Below are 21,776 nucleotides of genomic sequence, written 5' to 3' on the forward strand. Positions count from 1 at the left end.
TGCAAAATAAGGTCCACAAAAACTACTGTGAAACTAATGATCTCTTTTGAAAAAAAATCACAAATGTTTGGGATTAGTGCAGGTGCTTCAGCAGCGTGACCAAGGACCAGACTGGGAGTATGTAGCACAACGTGCCAGAGCAGAAGCTGGTGGCTTTTGCAGTTAAAATGGTTTGCAGAAATAGTGCTGACAAAGTCACCCCATTGCATGAGCTACCAGAGAGGTAAACAGTCAAGATGTTTGGGAAGAGCTGCAGTGACTGAGTTGCCATGCTTTATTTGGCCTCTGGAAAAATCACTGTATGAAGTGTAACTGAACAAAGAAGTTTGTTTTAAAAAGTAGTTTGTTCTAAAAAGTTTTAAGTGACTTTGGATGATAGCATCATGATCTTCAAATTAGTTTATGTAGGCATCATAAATTTGCTGTTAGAATTTTACAACTGGGAGGATTTCAAAAAGCTCCGTAAAGTAAGGCACTTATATTTGCTTAAGACCTAAGTAAAATGAGTGCATAGCCCAGTTTTCGTGACTGTTTTTTCCTTTTATATTAAATGTTGCCTTTAAACTTTAAAGGCATCAGTCAGTGAAAGAATCCTGTACTTTTCAACATTTTTCTAATAAATAGAAGTAATTATATCAATGTATTAATATGTATTGTAGTACTTAGTATATAATATATACTAATATATTATTATAAGTAATTATAGTAATTACATTATTAATCATGTAAATACAGATTTTCTTGTCTGGAAATCTAGTGCAGGTCAGGATCCTGGAAGGCCCTATTTGCTTGAAGTTCCGTGTTATTCTGAGGATGGATGAGGAACTTCAATAAGAAAAAACAAGTTATACGTGTTTCTTTGAGTAGAGAAGCTACTAGTTACAAGCTTAGGAGCTTTTACTGCTCTTATTTAGTTTCTGCCTTCTTGATTTGGATTTATGGGTGAAATAAATAAATAAAATATTTCAGAAAGTAGTCAAGAGTGGAGAAGGGTGTTGCTGCTTGAGCTCGGTGTCAACTGGCTGTGTTTTGTCCATCTTTCTGGTTGATAGGGATTCATTACTTCCTGAGGGGACCACCCGTGCTTTCAGAGGCTCCAGACATACAGGGCTTCTGGGAAAAGGACTATGTTTAACTCTGTCAAGAGCACTTCAACGCCAGGCACTAGATCAGTGGTCCTCCTCTGCTTAAGAATTTGTAGTCTTGTGAAGGGAAAGACTGGTGAAGGAGGAAAGATTCTCAGTTGTGCTGGCACTTGCTGTTGACTTCAGTTTAGCAGATGATAAGCAGAGTAAGGTGTTATGCTAAACCATTTAGGCCATAATGCCCTCTTCAGGGTAGAAACAGTATAAACACAAACGCTCTGGTCAAATGATAATTTGGACAAGATGTGCGATACTGAGAGGGATGAGAGAGTTCCTCCAAACCGTGTGGCTGCCATAGGCAAAGCATGACATAATGCTGCTTTTCTTTTGCTCCAGACTCTCCCAGACAGCTACAGATCCAGTGTCAGGTTTGCAGAGACAGTTTTCTGACGGTTAGCATGTATGTGGAATGTGTGGTGTCTGGAGGCTGAAACTTTCCTATTTGTGATTTGATAGTCTATCACTTTCCAGTTCCACAATGAAGTTTTTCTTCACATGCGATTTCCCATGAAGGCTCGTAATCCTTTGCACTTTGGGGAGTTCCATTTGCATTGTTACATTGCATTTTATCTTGTGTTATAATTGCTGTTGATGAGCTGCACTATGCTAGAGTTTATCTAGAAATGGTGAAGTAAATGGTGTAGCACTGTGTAAGATTAACATGTGAAATAAATATGTACTGAGACATTTCTTTTGCATGGCATGAAATCTTGCAGTTAAATATGTAAAAATATGCAGTGAGAACATTTGTAATTATGCCATGCAAGGCTGAAGGAGTTAATATGGAGAGCTTGTATTGCAGTGATTCATGGCAAATAAGAACAGACTTAGAGAAGTGTGGCTTTGTTACAGAAACTTTTTAAAAATCTAGGTGGGATTTTTCAAAGCTATGTGTACAGGCAAAGAGAAATGAGGAAGGTTTTTTCACAAAAATTTTCATATAGGTCATTGAGTAGAGCTTTGCTCTGTAATCACTAGGCATTGTTTCCAAAGCACATATGTACTGATGCTAGGGTTTCGCTTCCAGCTTGACAGTGGGTTGGGCAGATTCATGATGGGTAAAAAATCTGTGCTGTAATGATGAATTACTATTTTTTGGTGTGGTATGGGTTTTTTTGGATTTGTTTTGTTTTGAGTGAAAGAATGGTTTAAATAGAAATGTATTTAAACCAGCCTGATTGCTGCCTTGGTCTTCGTTGTCTCTCTCAGAGGTACACATATGAAGTCTTTCTGAACTCTACATGGGATGGTGAGGCAGCTGCATGCATAGCAGCAGACTGCTGAGTGGGTTTTGCCCTGAGAAGGAAGGGGCTGTGCTACAGAGCTATGCGTGCTACTGCTGCAGCTGTGCTCTATCCTTCATTGCTTCTGCAGCTCTGTGGCATGGCTATGTTATAGAACTATGTCAAAAATGTAATTGATAGTAAAATTCTTGATAGAGTCACAAAATCAGTTTTCTTGTAGCACCCCAGAATTACAGCAGCTGGTGTCCTGCCTACTCTTTCAATGCCACTCTCTTGCTTGAGATGGGGGGGAGAGGAGGAGGAGGTAGGGTGGTGAGCTTCAGCTAAAAGTGAAAACATAACCTGATGAAAAAAGTGAGCCACTGCTTCCCTGAAGAAAAGCAAATTAAAGGTGTTACCCTAGTCCCTGAGTAACACAAACCTCTGGAATGGCTGAGTGAGATTTTGTGACAAGACTTGTCCACTACTCTCATCTTCCCCATGTAGAAAATAGATCTCTCCTCATTTTGATTCTAATGATTGCAAATCCTCCATGTCATCTTATTTACAAGCATTAATTACTCTCCTCTGTGAGAGCCTGCACATTTTGTTGTTGATCATCAGTTTCTGGCTGCTGGATCTTTTCATACCTTATTAAATTAATGATCATGCTATTCAATATCACCTTCTCCTATCAACATGATGAAATCTTAAACTGCTTACATATTGCTTAGACAGGTAGGTGTTTCATAGGCAAATTGGTTACTGCTGGAAGCGTTGATGTTTGTGGACAGAAAGTCTATCATTTGTGGTGTTAAAATTCCAGAATATAGTTCTGCAAAAGTGGAACCCCTCAAATACTGTAAAATGAGATCATAGAAAAGAAGATCATATGAAAGAAGTTACTGATCAAAATCAGTACTAACAAAATCAGTACTGAATCTTACTGTTTGTTCCCCCTCCCCCCCATGAATTTACTAAATGTTGTAAATACAGTGCTGGATAGTTCACCACCTAAAAGCCCAGTCCTGGAACAATCAACCTGACCGTTTGATTTTAAGTAAGTAAATAATTTGGCTGCTTTTACTTTTCTATGTGATGGTTGAAGAGGAGGATGAGTGATTATGTTATTGAGTGTTCTAGTTAAATATCCCAGGCTGTTTACACTGTAACTAATAATGCTGAGTAACTCTGGGAGTGAATCTGTTTTTACTTTGAGTAGACAGCTATAATAGTTGCGTGCTATATTAAACTGCCAGCAGTTTTTTAAATCCAGGTGGAGTAGGAATTTTTGGACCAGTAAATGCAGTAAAACTTGAATTGAGCTTCTTGTTCAATTAGTTGTATGTTAGTAAGTGTATGTTTGTCTGTTAACTGGAGTGGCATGGCCTGCTGCTGGTCCGCTCTGTAAAAATGAAAGCAGTATCCACCTTCAGCAAATTAAGGCTATGTCTGCCTTAAATCCTACTCTTGCGAGCAAGGGGAAGGGGGTTTGTTATAAAGAAAAAAACAGCCCTGAGGGGAGTAGCAGAGGCTTGGGGAATGCTTCAGTAGACAATGTACATGGTGGTTGGAGTCCCTTGGAGGTGTGAGATGGAGCAAAAGCTGCCTTGTACCTTGCCTTTTGCCAGTGAAATAGACTCAGCTGCCGCAGTCACAATCCTGGAGAAATAACCTTTTATTCAGTTTTCTGTAATATTTTAGTATAGGGAGCAGTTGCTCAGTTCTTTGTTGCCTTTTACTGTTAGGGTCTTTTGGTTTTTTTTTAAATCTTGATGCATTTTTCTGAAGCTGGACCCAAACTTGGTAAATTCTTGAAAAGCTTTGTAGAGAAGTATGTACAAAATCAGTTTAGGAGAACGAAATGGTTACTACCAGTTACATGAAACTGTTCATGCAGATGATGCTGACTTGCAATGAAAATGTGTGCTCCTACATTTATACCCTTAACTTCATGATGCTGATGTGCTTCAGTGGGGATTCTCATGAGGTGTACGTATTCAGTTTCAAGCGTGTCCCTTTACAGTAGCCTTTTGTGATGTAGTCTGTTTTTCAGCACAATTTACTGTGACATTTACTTGAGTAGGTTTTTTCTGTTGAAAAGGATATTTCAGATATCGTACCGTAAGGTTTACAAAAGAGTTGCATCTAATTGCTCAGATTGAAGTGCTCAACCCTCCTGGCTTGCACACACTCTGCCCATGAAACGTGTTAATCCCCTCCTGCCCTCCCCCCATTGAAGAAGCCTGATACATTTCCTTTTGCATTAGTTGGGCCTTCTGGGAAATACATGCAGAAATAAAAGACTTTTCTATAGCCCTTTCTCCCTCAGGAATGCATAGAAACTAGCTCCTTGGATGTGGTCCACAAACTTGAAACTTGATTGGGGGGTGGGGGAGGGAAGGAAATCTATAATCCCATGCACATGTTACTGAGAGAGTCCTAATTAAAAACTGAGGCAAAGGTATAGAAGCTCAGATGATCTCATGGTACTTTGCAAATAAAGAATATGTTTGGTTGGGTTTTTTTTTTAAACCTATGTGTTTTACTGAGGTTTGCCTCCAAAGCAGATATTTAAAACTCTCTTAGTTTTGTGACCTTTGTTTGTCCTTCATCTTTATTAGCAGTGTCTACCCAGACAGTCTGTGTTTAAGAGGCTTGTTTTGTTTGCAAAGATTACTCAGGTATGGTGGTAGTTTCTTGACTAGCGGTGATGCTCAGACATTTTACCTTAACTATAGCAAGAATTGGGCTCCTTGCCTTGGGATAGTTATTTGTGCATGCTGGTTACACATGCATGGAAACCCACAAGAAAGGTGACTGCAGATTTTTACATGGTATTGCTGTGTTGGTAATTGATATCTGTAGTGTACTACAGGCAGAAAGGCCATGCTGACATTGATGGAGTGTCTGGTTGTATAGGAATGCCTGCAGCTTGAGATGGGCTGGCTGGCATGTTGCAAAGGACCCTGAGTTTTGAGCTGCCTGTGTATGGGCAGGGGCTCTTGGGGCATGCTGGTGCTGCCCCTTTACAGGAAAAACCTTGTGAGGAGCTCACCTGGGGCTGGTTAGCATGGAGGTACAGTGGTGTGGCCAGGGCATAGAGTGTAGAGTGGTGTGGTTGCCTGTCCATATTGTTGGGCATGTGGCAGTGTCTGTGCTGCCCTCCTCCTGCCTGAAAGAGGAGTCTGTGATTTGAGATACATGAAGCATGAATGCAACCCTTTATGGGCCAGACAGTGTGGTTGTTCCCAACATAGGCTTGCCTGTGGGTTCATCTTTGCTATGGGCAAAACCAATTTTGCCTTTTTCTCCTCCATGATTATATTTATTGTTTTAATGTAGCCTGAAAATTGCACAGTAAAACTCTTTATTATGAATACATATGCAAATATTTAATGTCGCCGCTTGCTCATTAAGATCAACTCAAATACAGCAGCATTAATGGTGCTTTATGTGTTTCTCATGGTCATGGCATCCATGGAGACTTGTGCCTCTCAGTGTTGGTGCACCACTGCCATTGCATACGCCAGAAAAGCTAGTTGGAGCTACTTCTGCCAGTTTCCATTCTCTCTCCTTGCTCCCATGCAGCTTCCTCAGAAGTGGCAGTGCTTCTCCTTGCTCCCATGCAGCTTCCTCAGAAGTGGCAGTGCTGCTGCTTAGAGGCCTGATGCTGCAGCACATGAGTGCTGCTTGCTGATGGTGTGTCCCACCAGTGACAAAGCAGCCCTGCTGCCGGGGCAGGAGCTGCCTCAGCTGGTTTTGCCAGTAAGAGGAGTATTGGTGAAACCGTGGTGTGATCTGTGCTGTGGTGAGGTGGAGCATGAAAATGGGCATCAGCAAGTTAAGGGTGAATCTGACTTGACTGAAGTGACAGTTTCTTTCAGCTGACAAAAATATTTTGTAAGTGTTGGCTTTCTTTCGCTTATTATTTAGTGTGGAATTGTATGTCATGTTTGTTGGCAGCCCCCAAAGGAGGGAATTATTTTAATTCCACGCCTCTTCCAGAAGCAAGAGATTATGATCTCTGTGATGATGGGTTGTCAGGCTGTCTCTTCTCCCCCCAAGTTTTTGGACGGAATTGTAGAGGATGGAGTGTTGATGACCTGTTGTACAATGCCCTCTTCTTTTGATGCTGATGTCTTTGCCTCGTGTCTCAGTGCTCTCTGCACCTTGATTTCTGCTATGGGTCAGTTTAATAAGATCATCTGGCATTCTGATGTCACCAGCTGACAGTTTCTTAGAGCAGGCTGCATGTTTTTTTCTCTTTGATTTTAATTCAGTAGTAGTTGATCTTGGTTGTGCAGGCACAGATTTTCACCATGTGGTTCACTCCCAATAGGTGACATCTTGTTCTGTGGGCTTAGTTTAAGCCCAGACCTTCAGTGTAGAGGAAGGGCTCTCTTTAAAGTATGTAAGGGTGGTGTAATATGGCTTTGCAGGCTTTTGGAGACACTTTTCAACATTGACCAGCTCACTGTGATTAATTACTTGGCTACTAATGAATGGGGGGATGTTTTCTGCATTTTTGTTATTGTCAGTGGTTGGTGCTTTTTCACAGCTTGCATTCTGCTTAAGTCGTTTCCATAAGATTTAATACACTGCTTCCAACTTATGCTTTTAATTATGTTGAGCAAGTTGCTGATTTTAATATAGAGTCTTCATTTAGTAATGACTTCTCAGGCTGTAGGCGATGTTTTGCTACAAAACTGGTTCACTTGAACTCACTCATAGGTGACAGTTGCCATGAAGTTTGCTGGTTCACTTTTCTTAACAGCAGACTACTTAATAGGTAAGAAGGCTGAAACCAGAATTTTTTGTTTAATTTAGAAACTAACTTTCTGTAGTTTGATTCACTTTGCAGCGAATCACAGAGTACATAAACATAGCATGTGGTTAATCTTTTATGGTAGTATTTGCTTTTGAATGGTGGAAAAATTCTAAGAAAAGTGTGTTGGAAAACACAGCTGTTTAATGACAACTCTTAATTTACTCCTTGATTTGATGTTTAAGTTTTTAAGTATGCAGAAATATTTCTGTATCAAAACTTACATCATAGGGACAGTATGGTGTGCAGCTTCTTTTTAATCATCTTCCTGAAAGAATGGTTGCTACAGAAATGATGAATCTTCAGTCTATTTGCTGAGGAGTGCCTGGAGAAAAAAAATGTACTTAGTCATGCTGTGTGTGTTTATCTAGAACTTTAAACTCCTAATTTTCCATATTGTTTCAACTGCATTTATTTCAAATAACACATTTGACTGTGGAATAGGGTTTAGGCATGGAAAAGGTATATCCTCCTTTTATAGGGCTGGTATGGTGCTCGTGGGTTGGAAAACAGCATGTCAGCAGAGTTTCTTCAAAGCAAGAAATAGGTGAAAGTTTGGTGGATTTTTTTAATGTCTAATTTAAATACAGATCATTTGACAATCAGATTGTTGATGAGAAACTTGGGCAAGAGTTTCAGGGTATAAAATGTGAACTGATGAAAGCTGTCTTTGCCTTAGGAAAAGAAGGTTAACCCATAACATGGAACAAACTGATCAGCTGATGTTTTTCAGCATGGATAAGATGCCTTTTAAGAGTCTGATAAATCAGTTGTGTGGTTTAACATTGAACAAAGCCTTTTTTAAAAATAATAAAACTGTCTGATGTTGTGTCTTAAATTCTTAATGGTAGATGACAGCAGTAGACTTCCTTTTTCTGCAAGGTATTTCAGTGTCTGTTGTGTAGGGGCCCTCTGGCTGTTGCAGCAGTGTTAGCCAGCAGCTGCTGGCTTGGTGTGACCAGAGTCTTCTGGGACAGCCAAAGGTTGATTGGGAATGTGACATGTGGTAGGGATCCAGGGAGGCTCTGACCCAAATTCTTCACCAAACAAACATCACTGGGCATCTGTTCAGGGGGGGATAATTACTGCTGGGGTGACAAACTCTTCAAATTTATGGCATCTGAAGATTGTTAGGAGTGCAGAGTTAATTTTCTTTCTGAATTAGGTGTGGAGTTTACCTTTCTTGTGTTTGACAGTGACTCTTATTTTGAATATCTTGATGTTAACTTTTTTGTTCCTCCTTTGTTGTAAGTATGTGGAGTCTGGCATAGCATGATCAGCCCTGGTGTCAGCAGGGCTGTCCTCTGAGGCCTTTATGCCCTTCTTGAAGGCATGGAGCAAGGATAGGGGACCAGGAGGAGCAGCTGCCAAGCCCTGCCTTGCTTTCAGATTGTGTGGGAGGAGAGCCATCCCTGTCCAGCACCAGACTCTGGGAAGAGCTGCTGAAGCTGAACAAGGCCAGGAGGAACCTGTTCTGAAGGATGGGTGGGAAGCATGTTGTTTTGCTTTGCCCTCAGTTAGTGGTTGAGAAAGTTGCAGTGCCGCAGCTCCTTTTGGCAGCACTATGAAAATGGCCTCCGTCTCTAGTAATTTATGCCTCTCACCAAGTTTTTACACTCGCTGTTTTCCATGGTGATCGCTGCCTCTGTCAGCTTCTTGCCCAGCTGTATCCCTGTCTGCCTGGCTGCTGCCTCCCTGCCCCCTGTGCCTGCCAGAGAGAGCAGGTTCTGAGACTCTGGAAGGTGCATCCTCCATCTTTTACCTTCCCTGTGGTTTTTGGGGAGCAGTGCTGTGCGGCATGGTTTGGTTTACATTGCAGACAGTTGAAATGGTTTGTGAGCATACGGGTCCACACTGGCTTCTGATCCAGCGCCAGAGGGGGAGAGCAAACCAAAGCCCTCTGGCATAGGGCTTGCTTTGCTGACCCTGGGAGGTGGAACTGGGCCTACCACACCAGCTCCATGTCCCATTTAATGTTGATAAAGAACTGTGAATCACCTCTTTGTATCTGTAGAAGTTGGATTCAGCAAAAATGGCAGGTTTAACAGGTAAGATGTCTTTCTAGGGTATTTGTATTTGATGATGACGACAACAGGGCCTATTGTGAGAGTTGGCCTCTGTCTCTTCTGGATAGTGATGCTGTTAGTAATGTTTTCTGGTGTGTAATTTGGGACTATTCTTTGTCCAAACTCATCTGTTTTGTCTGAATGCTAACTGATGCCATCTGGGTCATCAGGTTTCTACAATTTCCAGGGCTCACTTACACAGTATTGAATTGTTTGGGTTTTTTTTTTTTCTTCTTTTCCTGTTTTGGTGTTGCTGATCTCGTCTCTGTAATCTTCTCAATTCTGTAGGTATCAATTTTTAAATTGATTGAAAAAAAGTATTTTTCCCTGTTCGTTGAGGAGCTTTCTAGAGCAGACGAGGTAGCCACTACTTAAATTCCCATGGTCACTCCTGTTCTGGTGCCCTAGAGTACTGTACTAAGATGATGTCAGTTGCTTCCCATGTAAGTCAAATTCTTAAAAAAAAAAAAAGAAAAAAGAAGAAAAAAAAAAGGGCCCCTACACCAGAAAGTCAGCTGGTGGGTTTTCCTCCCTGTGATTGAGCAGGGCACTCACATACTCACATCTGAGATGATAGGAGCCAGATGCCGTGGTGGCCAGACTGGCTGCAGGGCATGGGAAGCAAAGCTGTGTTGTGGGGCATGTGCAGCACTGAGCATTATAGTGTGAGGGAACTCTTGTCTTCCCTGGTGTTGCAGCTGGGTGGCCCTCCCCTTGCCGCTTCTTTATACCCCCCCGAAATTGCTTTTCTCTCTTCCATGTGAGGTTTAAGCTCAGTTGAGAGGAAGACATTGGGATTCTCATTGCCTAAAGAAAGTAAGTTGAGATTAAGCTAAGTGATTTTTGCTAAAAGGTGAAGGCAAGAGGTTTGTTGGTTTGTAGTGAATGAAATGGGAAGAAGGAAATAAATAAAAATGTTTAATTTTGTTTTTATAATCCCATGTTTCCTTTCCTTTCCTCCTGCAAAATTTTATGTAGGTCTTAGTTTATGTGAATAAGAGGATAGAGGGAATTCTGTGTCTTCTAGCAGTTTAAGAATTGGACTCAGATTGAAGACAAGTACATGTATTCATGACATGGCCAAAGTTGTACCATGAGACAAATCTGTTGTGTTTTAGTAGCTTATGTCTGCTCCTTGCTTGGTTAGAAGGATTTCTACCTCCCACACCTCCTTTACCCCATGAAGTGATGTAGCTGCAGTGGAAAAGGAGTGCAGAAGTGTGCTAAGGCTTACCTTTATGCTTCTTAGCCGTAGGAACCGTGCTGAGCTGACTGAAGTTGTACAACTTAATGAAAGAAAGACCTTGGTGTACTGAAAAGTAACTGTTCTAAGAAGAAAAAAAACCAAAAAACCCAAAACAAGGCCCAAGAAATGGCTTTACCTATGCACTTTATGTTGTAAAGAGTATCTGTGTCTTATAGATTCTGGGGAGTAAGTGCTTGCTGTAGGCTTCTCTTTTCAGTAACTCTAGAGCTGCATAAATTGACATGCAAGGACTCCAGTGCTGACAACCCCCAGAGGCTGCTGGTCTCAGTCATGACTTTTGTCTCTCAACCTGATTGCTTTGAAAACAGGGTTTTGGACAGACATTGTCTGAATGTCTCAAAAAACAGTTTTAAAATTAAGACACTTGGAAAGATTCATTTGGAAGTTTGGAGCTTTATTGTAATGTCTTAGTGATTGTGAACAGATTCCATGTATGTTTTTAATATGTCATTTTTGTAATGTGTATCAGTTTAGTGGAACTCAAAAAAGCTTGGTTTAGTCTTCTTTCATTATCTTATTTGCCTGGGAGGGAGTACAGGATATTACCTGAGTCATGCAAGGTTGATAAGTGCTAGAAAATGTTTACAGTGAGATAAATTCAAGAAGCACTGCCTGTGTGACTTGTCAAAGAAAATGTAATGGGCATAAATGAATAAATACAAATGATGAGGAAGAAAAATTTAGCTGATTCCTTAGGGTAACATATGTAAGACTGCAGTGTTTGGAAACTGAAAGCAGGTATTTCAGATCAGTAATAAAGCATACTTCCATAATAGAAAAATGGCAATGGATTCTACCACTGCAGGAGGCTGTATGTTGGGAACTGCTTTTCTAGGAGCAGATTTTAACTTCAGCTGACTTGTGGAGGGGTTTAGTAGCCTTTGTTATGCGGAAGGGCAAACCGATTTTCAGTGGCAGCTTTGGCTTTGTTAGCTGTGTGGTTTTTTCCTATCCATATCTTCCCTTCTGTGAATGCTTGTCATGTAGTTTATGAGTTTATTTCGTTTCCTACAGGCTTCACCTGGTCTAATTCACAGCACTGTGTTGCTGACTTTTCTGTTTCCATTTCATGCATTGTTTCATCTGTATCTTAGTGCAGAAGCAGAGGTATTTAAAAACATGAGAAATGCTGATAACTGGGAGAATTACAGCTTATATCTAGTATCTAGGTTCTTTTGGTTGATTTTGAAGATAACATTAAGGCATGTCTTCATAAACTTAAGGTCATAAAAAGTAGTGAATTTCAAGACTTTAAGGTGTTCATCTGTCATTTTCTTGAGATTATCGCTTACAGGCACTTGACATCAGCCAACTCAGACCCATTTTGCTAATTGAAAAACATTATCTCCCTATGTGAATTTCTAAATCATGTGGATTCGTTACATAACCTGACACTAACAGGCTGTGATAGAATAAATCTCTACCATTAGAGGCCCTTTACTTGTCTCAGCCTGCTATTTCATTTTATTCTGGGATTTTTTTCTTTACTTGTTTCTGAAGCTTTGTATGTTCTTTCATCATTTTTCTCTTCTCATGAAAATTGAGATGAAAGTATTTATTCTGCTCTTTTCAGTTGCTCCTCACATTGTGCCACCTGGGATTGCTGCTTGTAGTTAGTGTGGTTGATCAAACATCACAATGTAGAAACAACATTGATACAATTGATTTTGATTTTTAAATGTGTTATATATATATTAATGGAACACCACCTGAAGCTCAAAATCTTTCTTGCCTTCCTTTATGAAAGGAATTTTCTCCTTACCATTTCCTTATGGTGTTTCGCAATTTCTTATGTAATATTTTTACTGAAGAATAACTGTCATATCACAAATGTTTTGGAAGAAGTGAATATCTGATTTTTTTTAGATGTTTGTCTCATATTCAAGTGTCAAAATGTTGTATTTTTTTCATAGGTTGGAAAAGTTTCAAAAGAGTGCTAAATGTGGTGACTAAGGAGAATGGAAAGAAGGTAAACTCTTTCCTGGGGAGAGGTTTTGTACTGTCTTTTCTAGCTAATGGCAGTAGTTAAAGTAGTATGATGTTGCACTTAAAATCTGCTGGCTGTTACGAAAATGTACTGTTTAGTGAAAAACTTTTAAGAGCAGACTTTGGGGAAACTTCTTTGTTTTATTTTTACTAAGAATTTTTGCCTCTTCTTTCAGGGCAAAATCTTTTTTTACTGTTGTGTTTGTTGAGAGATGAGAAGTGGAGCTACCTGCAGAAGTTCAGGTCCTTGTTGACTGTACAACAGTCATCTTTTGTTCTCCAGTTGAATATGTAAAAGACTGACTAACAATGGTTTCATTATGTGATGGCTCCTGAATGCTGTTGCCTGATGGGCAAGGAAGCGTCAGCTTTAATTAATGGACAGTCTGTTAGTACAGTTTGTTTGTTTAAACTGTGCTAGGAGGCCCATTGCTCAGTGATACACTAACCTACAGGAATATTTAGTTGTCTGCCTTGGAAACCTTTCAGACTGGTGTATGAGTTGCAGCATCTAAAACTCATTGATTGGCAGAAAAGTTAGACTTCTGCCAGTAGCTGTGAATTATGATTTATCTGTTTTGAAGCTCTCCTTCTGAGAGTGACAGGCTTAGTATCCAGTTCTTCTGACAGGGAAGCAAGTGGATGCCATCACGCTTAGGCAGGGTTTTAATCACAGACCTGGTTCTGTTTCTCAAGATGGCAGTACCCACCTAAACCATTTTAGTAACTGCAGTGCTTTCTTTGGTGGGCCCCCTACATTTACAGTAAGGTAAACAAAACTTCTAAAACAAAGTTTCACATACCTGTTACTCGAGGGTGCATAGCATGAAAAGCAAAGGTTAATGAAGTGCCTGTGTGTGAAAGTCTTAGTTGCATGTTAACTTTTTCTTTGGCAACTCTAAACTATCCTGATCGCAGTTTTTGTACAAAGCGTTTTCTGTCTGCTGCAGCTGTTGTGACTATACTGTGTGTCATCATCAGTCTGTCACTGCTCATTGATGTGGAGGGGTGTAGCCATTAATTACTCACTTCACTACCTGCTTCTCTAGCAGTGCTTTTAGAGTCTTCTGATGAGAGTACCACTCTAACTTTGATAGGGTGAGAGGGCAGAATTTGGTTAAACATCAGTGTATTTCAAATTAGTTTACTTCATACGGTTTCTTCACAGAGCTGTGTCTTTCAGATGGATTTTTTGTTCTTGCAGTCTTTATTTGCTGTCTGAAGTTGCATCAGGCTGTGAGAGTTTGTGTTAAAACTGTAAATGCAGTTGGTTTGTATTTGCTATACCCATTGCCTTGATTTTCTAAGAGATCTTTATGGTACATTTTCAGTCTTCAACATATGGCAAGTAAATTTTAAACATACTAACAGTGCTTGTTCATACTTTTTTTGTCCTATCCAAATAGTGAAATCAGCTTGTGGTACAAATTATACTTGCTGAACTTGTCATCGGGCATTTATCTGCTCTATCTCACAGCACTCAAAATGGCTTTTGGTGTTCTGCCGTCAGTGAAGTTGGAAGACAAAAGTAAATAAACAGGGTTCAGCATAGGTGACCTGTCCCTTTCTGTTCTTCCTCAGTGTTCATTTTTGAGTCCTGCTGCTGACCATTTGTGATGCATCATTATATTCTCATAAAGCTAAATCATTACGTCCCTGCCACAGTCTGCTGGTTTTCATCAGCATAGGAACAGAAGACGACTGTGGGACCACTGTAATTCAGTGACTTATTTATTTATTAATGTTCTGGGAGCAGTTCACATTTTGGCTAGCAGTGAGAATGGAGTGATGTGGGCTTGGCATCCCCCAAACACTGCTGTAGAGAGAGGCTTTGGAGGCAGCTGAAGGCCACATTATCTGTCTGCTTAAGGGACTGAAATGAGATCTAGGATGGGAAGAGAGCAAAGGTAGTGGGGTCTGCATTGAGTCCTCCTATTCTGAACTCAAGATCTTCTACTCTTTTAGTGCACCTGCATGGCAGATTTGACACGTTGTCAGTACTATTGTAGATCGGAATCCTGTCTGTGACTGTGTGTTTCAGTGATGCTCAGGTTGGTGTTCTTGAAGTGCTGTCCTCTGTGTGTGTGTATGTGTGACAGAAGTTCATCTTGTGCACTTGCACTTACGGTATTCAGTCCTCTGGTATCAGTGCAGAGTTTTCAGAGCCTCAGAGGTCCAGACTCTCTATATGCTTCTCACCTTACACTGTAGCTCAAGCACAAGTTAACACAGACTTCAAATAAAATAGGTTGGTATTCTGCAGTGTTTTCTCACTTGGTTAGCAAGAGCGTTAACCCTGTGCGTGCTGTGAGCTGAAGAGGTGTGCATCACAGTTCGTCAAGTGGAGCTGCCAGAAGGAAAAATTACTTAAAAAAAATTACTTAAAAGAGATTAAAAAGATATACTCATGCAATTAGAAATTGAAGAGACAGGTGGATCAGTGGAAACCTGAACTTGTGAGGAACACATTCAAGATGCTTTGTTCCATGGCAGCAGCTGGTCTGGTAGCTTCCAGTGTGTTTTCTGTGTTGGCAGAATTTCAGTAAAAACCTTAACACTTTCCAAAACTGTAGTTCTGCACTGCAAAAGAGAGCATATTCTTCCTGAAAATCTGCAGTTAAATGAGTTTTTACTTGTTTCCTTGCTTTAGTACTAAATTTTGTCTGGCTCTATATTGAGCTGCATTTAGAAACAGATCTGGCTGAAAAGTGATGTCACACCTGCATTTCTCCACAGAAAAGCAAGTAGCCTAGTTTTTCTGCTGGGTAAGTTTTTTGAAACTTCAAATCTAGTGTTTTCATTTGTCTGTAAGAACAAGGGGAAGAAAACTATGCATGTGTAGCTGTCTGCATCTTTCACATTAATGCATATGTTACATATATACTGCTGTTAAAGTGTCATTTCAAGCACTATCTGTCTGGTGGTTGTATGAATCCTGAATTTTTCTGTTTGTGTGCCTGATCCTGTTCTTGTCCCTTGGGTGATGACATTCTGTTCCTGGTTGGTGGATGTGGAGAGACGACTCTGTTTGTTGCTGGCCAATCTCTACATCTCCATAAAAACACTGCTAATATTTATTCAAATTACCTTCCATCTTGTGCCTGATACTCTTCAAACATTTGAGGGCTTTTCTGGTGGAGCAAATTTCAAGCACTTGATAGTTTACATTCTCTTTAATCCTTGGTAAGTAACACTGGTCAGACACCAGACAACAAGGGGTAAAAAAAGGCACATGTGCAGATGCCTTTTTTGTGTCAATAACCTGGAAAATATATTTTTGCTTACCTTTTTTTTAATACATCCCAGAAGTATGTTCTGCAGAACATGGCAGGTCTGGGAAGTGCTGAGACAAGGAGCAATGTGGATCTCTGCATTAGTTCTTTCAGCCAGAATCCCTGGTTGAGAAGGTGGTATTTGGGGGAGCGCTGTTTCTCTTTTTGCCATGTTTGTAAGGAATGCCTATCTTCTCTCCATATGACCTGAGCTGGTTCAGTATGCAGTAGGGGATGATGCTGGGAATTTTCATTCAGTGTGAGAAGGAGCTGGATGATGGAGCTGTTTGAGCAGTAATTTCCAAAATAGCCAAAAATAGCCACTGACAGTCAAGTGCAGACCATACCACCTTTGAGGGGAAGATCTTTTGCTTGCCCTTTGCAGTGATGAGTTGTGTTGTTGGGTGCCTGTCTTCTGGCTTGAGGCCAGGGGTGTGTAGGGATGGAGGGCACAGCATTCTGGGTCTGTTCACAATAAGGCCCATCTTGCCATTCCTCTGTGCCTTCAGTATGGCACAGGGGGTGTAATGCTAAAGCAATTCATTTAGTAAAGATTTTGTTGTCGTGGCACAAATTCTCAGGCCTGAGCAGAGGAGAAATATATTTGTGTGTTTTAAATCAGTGAGTATAGCAAACACTCTAGTTACATCATTTTCCCTTGAATTATGAACTGGTTTTGCTTCATAGAACAGGAGACGCTGTGTGTTTTCAACACTTGTGGCACTGTCTCAGTGCTTTCTGATTTGATTTTCATGAATCTTATGCTTCAGTCACATAACACACACAGAATGAGGAAATGACACCATTTGCAATAGCAGAACTGGCTTCTATGATAAGTTTAATTTTGGTTTATTGAGGCCTTTTGGTAGCTTTGACTGAGTTTGGAAGCCATCTCTGTCAGCCACATGTTGTTTTAGATGAGTTACCTATGGCTGTGACCTGAGGCATGTGATTGCCTTTGAAGAATTTTTGAAAAAAAATACTGCTTAATCATTACAGTACATTGCAGTTCTACTTCTTTTTCTCCATGTATAAAACCCCAAAATGACAGCCTTGCTTTCCTTGCTCTATACTGTTTGATCGTGAAAAGACCAAGTTTGGAAGGTGCAATTCTGATTTTATTACAGGGAAATCTGAGAGGAAAAAATGTAAATTGAGATTTTTTTTTCCCCCCTCTCTTCATGCTACAACAGGCTTGGCTCTCTGATGAAGCAGCACTTTGACAATATGTTCTGAACTGTGAGCATGGAATTTTGACACTCAGTGCTGTGAGAACAGAGCAGATGTTCACACACAGGTTTTGGTGTGGAATTTTGCTGGGTTTTTTTTTGTTTTGTTGTTTGTTTGTTTTTTTAACAGCAGCTTTGGTGTGATTTTTGCCTGTCCTGTGCTACTGCCATAACTTTCCTGGGCACCAGATGATGACTGAAATTTTGGATATGCAATGTACCTTAGTACATTAAATGTTAGTCCCACAGAGAAACCATGCTTTTTGGAAACAGTTTGAAAGATATTTGAAAGATATCTCCCCTTTTTGCCAGTCTTCTGGAAAGTCTCAGTGTGGAAACAGTGAAACCCAAAGTATGCATGCTGTATATTCAGGCTACTACTCTTGGTGTCTGAAGGCTCTCTTTCCCTGCAAACAATGTAAGGTGTTATTGTTGTGCCATTTACAGGGGTTTTCTTAGTTTGGTTTGGGGGGGTTGTTTTTGGTTTTGGTTTTTTGTTTGGCTTTTTGTTTGGTTTTTTGTTTGGTTTTGTTTTGTTTGTTTTGTTTAGTTTCTTTTGGTTTTTTGCTCATCGTGTTTTGTTTGTAATTTAGCGTAACGATTAACTGTGTTTGAAAGTGATCTAGAAGAGCCAGGCAGAATTGAAGGTCCCATTGTGCTTGGTATCATGATGAATGTATTTTCTGTTTCCTAATGAATTTGCAGCACTGTTGATTTCAGAGTTCTGTTGGATGTGCAATGAAACAGGTTTTGAACTTGCAGCTGAAAGGAGTATTTTTCAATTGGAAAACCACACTTACTCTTATTTGTACTGCCAGATGCAGCAGAAGTTAATCTTTTGCTGCAATGTAGCTCCCTGAAAAATCATGTTTTAAGCTGCTGCCAGAGAGATGCTAACAGATGGGAAATTGGAGGAATGTGCCTTTAAGTTTGTAGTGTTAAAAGTCAGTACATGTTCTGTATCTGTACTATGTGTGAAAGCAGTAACTTCACATAGGAGACTGACCTCAGATTCATTCTTACCTGGTTATGCCACTTCCAGTACTCTTGTCCTGTACATCCCCCAAGGATGGCAACATCCTGACAGCTGAAAACCAGCTGTCACAGGTGTGTGGCAATTAAACATGGCACTTTCCTGTGGGGCTTATAGCAGTTGTTTTAAATCTGTATTTCCTGATAGCTGCTTTGCAGATGCATTGGATAGAGTTTAAATGAACATAAGTTCTTAATTTCTTGGCTGTGCTTGTATGAGGCTGTAACACTGAGGTATTTTTAAATTGTCGATTAGTTAGCTTCCTCGATTGGACATTATTTACATTACCAAGTAATCCATTCAAATATTTAAAAACAAGCATTCCAGGATTCAATTTGCATTCCAATTTACTAGTCTATTGCCTTTCTTCAAAATACAAGTATTGCCAAAAATGTTGTCTGTAACGTGCTATCTGCATATGATATATGCAGATACTGAAGCATTTTAATGTAAATATGAACAAAATATTTTCAGGAATTTTTGTATGCTTTTTGAAAAGGTTGTAGCCTTGGGATGCTAGCCAGACTTTGAACTGTAAAAGAGAGCGTAAAGAATGCAAGATGTTTTTAGAATAGACTGAACTGTGAGCAGATGGCTTCATTAAATTCTTTTTATGCAAGGAAAGCAGTTGCTGTTTTTGGAACTTAATTGGCTAGAGCAACTGCTTGTACATTGCCATCCTAAGTGTGTGGCAGGTAGAATATTTATACAACTCTGTGTAAAACAATTGGTCCATGTACCTTCAAAGTATAGATGCAGGAGAGTGGTGCCTCTCTTCTGTCAAATGATAGGTATGAATTGAAAGAAAAGACTGAGTGTTTCGTCAGTAAACTTCCTGTGCATGTTTCTCTCTGCTAGTTGATTTTTAACTTCTTGACCCCAGAATTCTGTTCTTTGCCACAAAATCCTTTGGTTTACTCTTTTTTTTTGCTTCCTTTCTGGACAGCACAGTGAAAAACTACCTTTATAACTAAATGTAACAAAATGAAGTTATAAATGGCTTTTGAAGGAGAGAGACCCCTGAAAGGTAATTTTCTTCTTTTAGAATATAAAAAAACTTCTGGCAGAAGTGTACCAAGGGCATGGTTGCTCAGGGTTTCAGTATTCTTGTGTTGTTCAAAGTTTTGTGTGTGCAGTGTGAACAAATTTTTGCTTTGCTTGCACCTAAGCTGCAATTACATACTTGATGGTCAGTCCTTCTAGCCCCAGTGTTAAAGAAGAACTTCTGAAGTTTGGGTCAAGGCAAATACTCCCAAGTCACAAGATTTGAATACCCTCCTACAAACAGAATGTCTGCTGGGCTTCAAAGATAGCTTTAAGGGGGAGAATTTGAAGGGCTGCTAGGTCCTTTCAGAGTTGAGTGTTTCCTTTAATTTGTTGTCTTTAAAATTAAATTTGAAGGCAATAAACCTGGTATCTGGGAAGACAGTGTCCTGCTATAATGCTAACTTTATTGGTATTGATTGCAGCATATCCATTCTTTTGCCTGTGAAATGCCTCTTTATTGGATATTAGGTTGTTTTAAGTAGTGGAGGAGGACTGGTGCATCTGCTGCTGATAGATCTGAACTTGCATGTTACGGCTTGTCAGTTGGTATACAGTATATTCTGGGGAATATAAAACAAGGGCTCTAAACAAGCTTCTTTGTTGGTTTCAGCTCTGTTAAAATGCCTCTAGCAGATAATCTGGGACAGTAGTGTTGGGATTAATTTGGTGTTTATGATTGAGTCAGAGGAATGCCTTTATTTATCAAGGTACTTGTGTACCAGTTCGTATCACCATACTGAACCAAATAACTCAGTGTAGTAGTTGCGTGGAAGTTTGTTGTGAATGTTTACACTTATTTGCATAATAGATCAAGACCATGGTTTTTAGCCAGGTTGTTTTTTTAAGGGTAAATTTGTCATGTAAACATGAATTGTGGAAACTGGCTGAGCCAGACATCATATTGCTGGAGGAAATTTTGTGCTTAATTAGAATCAATAGGTTGCACCATGAGAGCAGAAAATGACCTTGAATTTGGGAGGATGAATTACTGCCATGTTACTGGCCTGGTTTGAAGTTTCTCCCTGTGATATTTACACCCTGGATTCTCCTGTTAAGCTTTGTATGTCTATGATACTTTCTTTTAAAATGCTGTCTTTTAACTGTATGTGGTACTAAGAGGGCTGGACAGTGCCACTATTGTGATAGAAGTATCTGAGCAGATCCACTGTAAGTGCAAACTGGCCCTAGCTATCTCGTGCCTGCCACTGTCCATAAGACAAAGCTTTTGGACTTATTGTGGTACGTTTATGAAAACAGTCATGATTGTAAGTGGAGCAGTTCACCCCACCCCATGGTGTATCAGGTGTTTGCCAAGATCGGCAGCATTTTTCCTACCTCTTTGTTCCTCTCTGCCTCTTTGTTGCTGACAGATGCAGCAGCGCTTCACAAGGTTGTGGGGACCCTAATGGGCAAGTGTTTTAGATTCTAGATTGCACCCATTTTCACCTTTCATTTGATCGAGAACTGAATGTTTTATAACCATAGTTCTGGTACATCACTCAGTGTTAGCAATATATGCTGTGAAAAGTAGTCTTATTAAACGCCAGGGCTTGCACATCCTCTGGACAGGAACTCAGTCTAATATTCGTGTCTGTCATTCTTTATTGATGTTTTGTAAACAAAGACTGCTAAGCCATTCAGACATCTGGGCTGAATCACATTTAACCAGCTTATGTGAGCAAATGTTTCTACCCATTCACGTAGTGAAATGTTAGCTGCAAAGCCTGGGTTGTTCTGCACAGAGATGAATGGCTTAATGTGGTTATGATTTAACTAAATTCGCTCAGCTTGTTCTAACTATGGCTTTTTTCTCATAAAGGCAGAAATGATTGACACTTTGCAGTCTGGGTTTAATCTTTCGACCCATGGAAATTCTCTGCTTTTGCTCTTGCTCGGTTTAGCTTCTGTTAGCCACAGACCGTTTATAAGCAGAAGCAAAGGAAAGAATGTCTGCAGACGTTTTGCAGATCAGATGCCTCTTGTGTCTGGTCAGCCTTGGTTTGAACCAAATAATACACAACATCTGAAAACATTTTTTTCTACTTTGATAGTGTTTTTCTCTGCTGGGGGAGTAGATTTTCAGCTTCCTTGAAACTGGAGATGTAATAATGATCTGTATTTTAAGAAGATAAAACGTCTGCTAAGACTAGAGTGCAAATAATTCTTAATTGGAGTCTGCTTTGTTTCCAGAATTTTCCTAATAAGCAGCAGAGGAAAATGAATCTGATGTTCCCATATTCACTCCTGCAACTTTTACCTGGTTGTCAGTGCTGTAGCTCATAGGTAGCTTCACACTACTCTGAGCTGCTGCAGAAAGTGGTCCAGGAGCAGGGTGGGAGGAAGGCCAGTACTCTTAAGGGCACAGCCTTAGGTCATGGCTTCAGATTGTTCTTAATTGAGTAACTGCAGTTGCCTCTTCCATGTCCTTTTGCTCCCTTTCCTAACCTCTTGTGCTGCTAGTGTTGCTTCTCTTGAGTGAGATCTTTATGATGATGAGACTGTAGAGTGTCCTGGTTAAAAATTTATTCTTCGTCTTACTCCTCTGAGATAGCTTTCTTCTGAACAGCTGTCTGATTTTTGAATTTAATTTTTATTCTGCTTTGTATCTCCACTGTGCTATGCAGCATGTTACTTGCCCAAACAAGCTGTGCCTGTTCTGTTCTTGTATTGTTCTCTTTAG

General features: G+C 40.1%; 1 protein-coding gene across 12 annotated transcripts in view; it reads left to right on the forward strand.

The window, feature by feature from the left end:
• SEMA4D (semaphorin 4D) overlaps positions 1-21,776 on the forward strand; it is a 100,030-nt gene that overhangs the window by 19,673 nt on the left and 58,581 nt on the right. The window contains exon 1 of one of the 12 annotated variants that reach the window (XM_038125438.1): positions 14,925-19,076. The exons of the other annotated variants lie outside the window; for them this stretch is intronic. The gene's annotated coding sequence lies outside the window, so the exon portion shown is untranslated. Of the gene's footprint in view, positions 1-14,924; positions 19,077-21,776 lie in introns of those variants that run through there. 12 annotated transcript variants of the gene reach the window in all.

Source organism: Motacilla alba, chromosome Z (genome assembly GCF_015832195.1).
Source record: "Motacilla alba alba isolate MOTALB_02 chromosome Z, Motacilla_alba_V1.0_pri, whole genome shotgun sequence".
Classification (NCBI taxonomy): domain Eukaryota; kingdom Metazoa; phylum Chordata; class Aves; order Passeriformes; family Motacillidae; genus Motacilla; species Motacilla alba.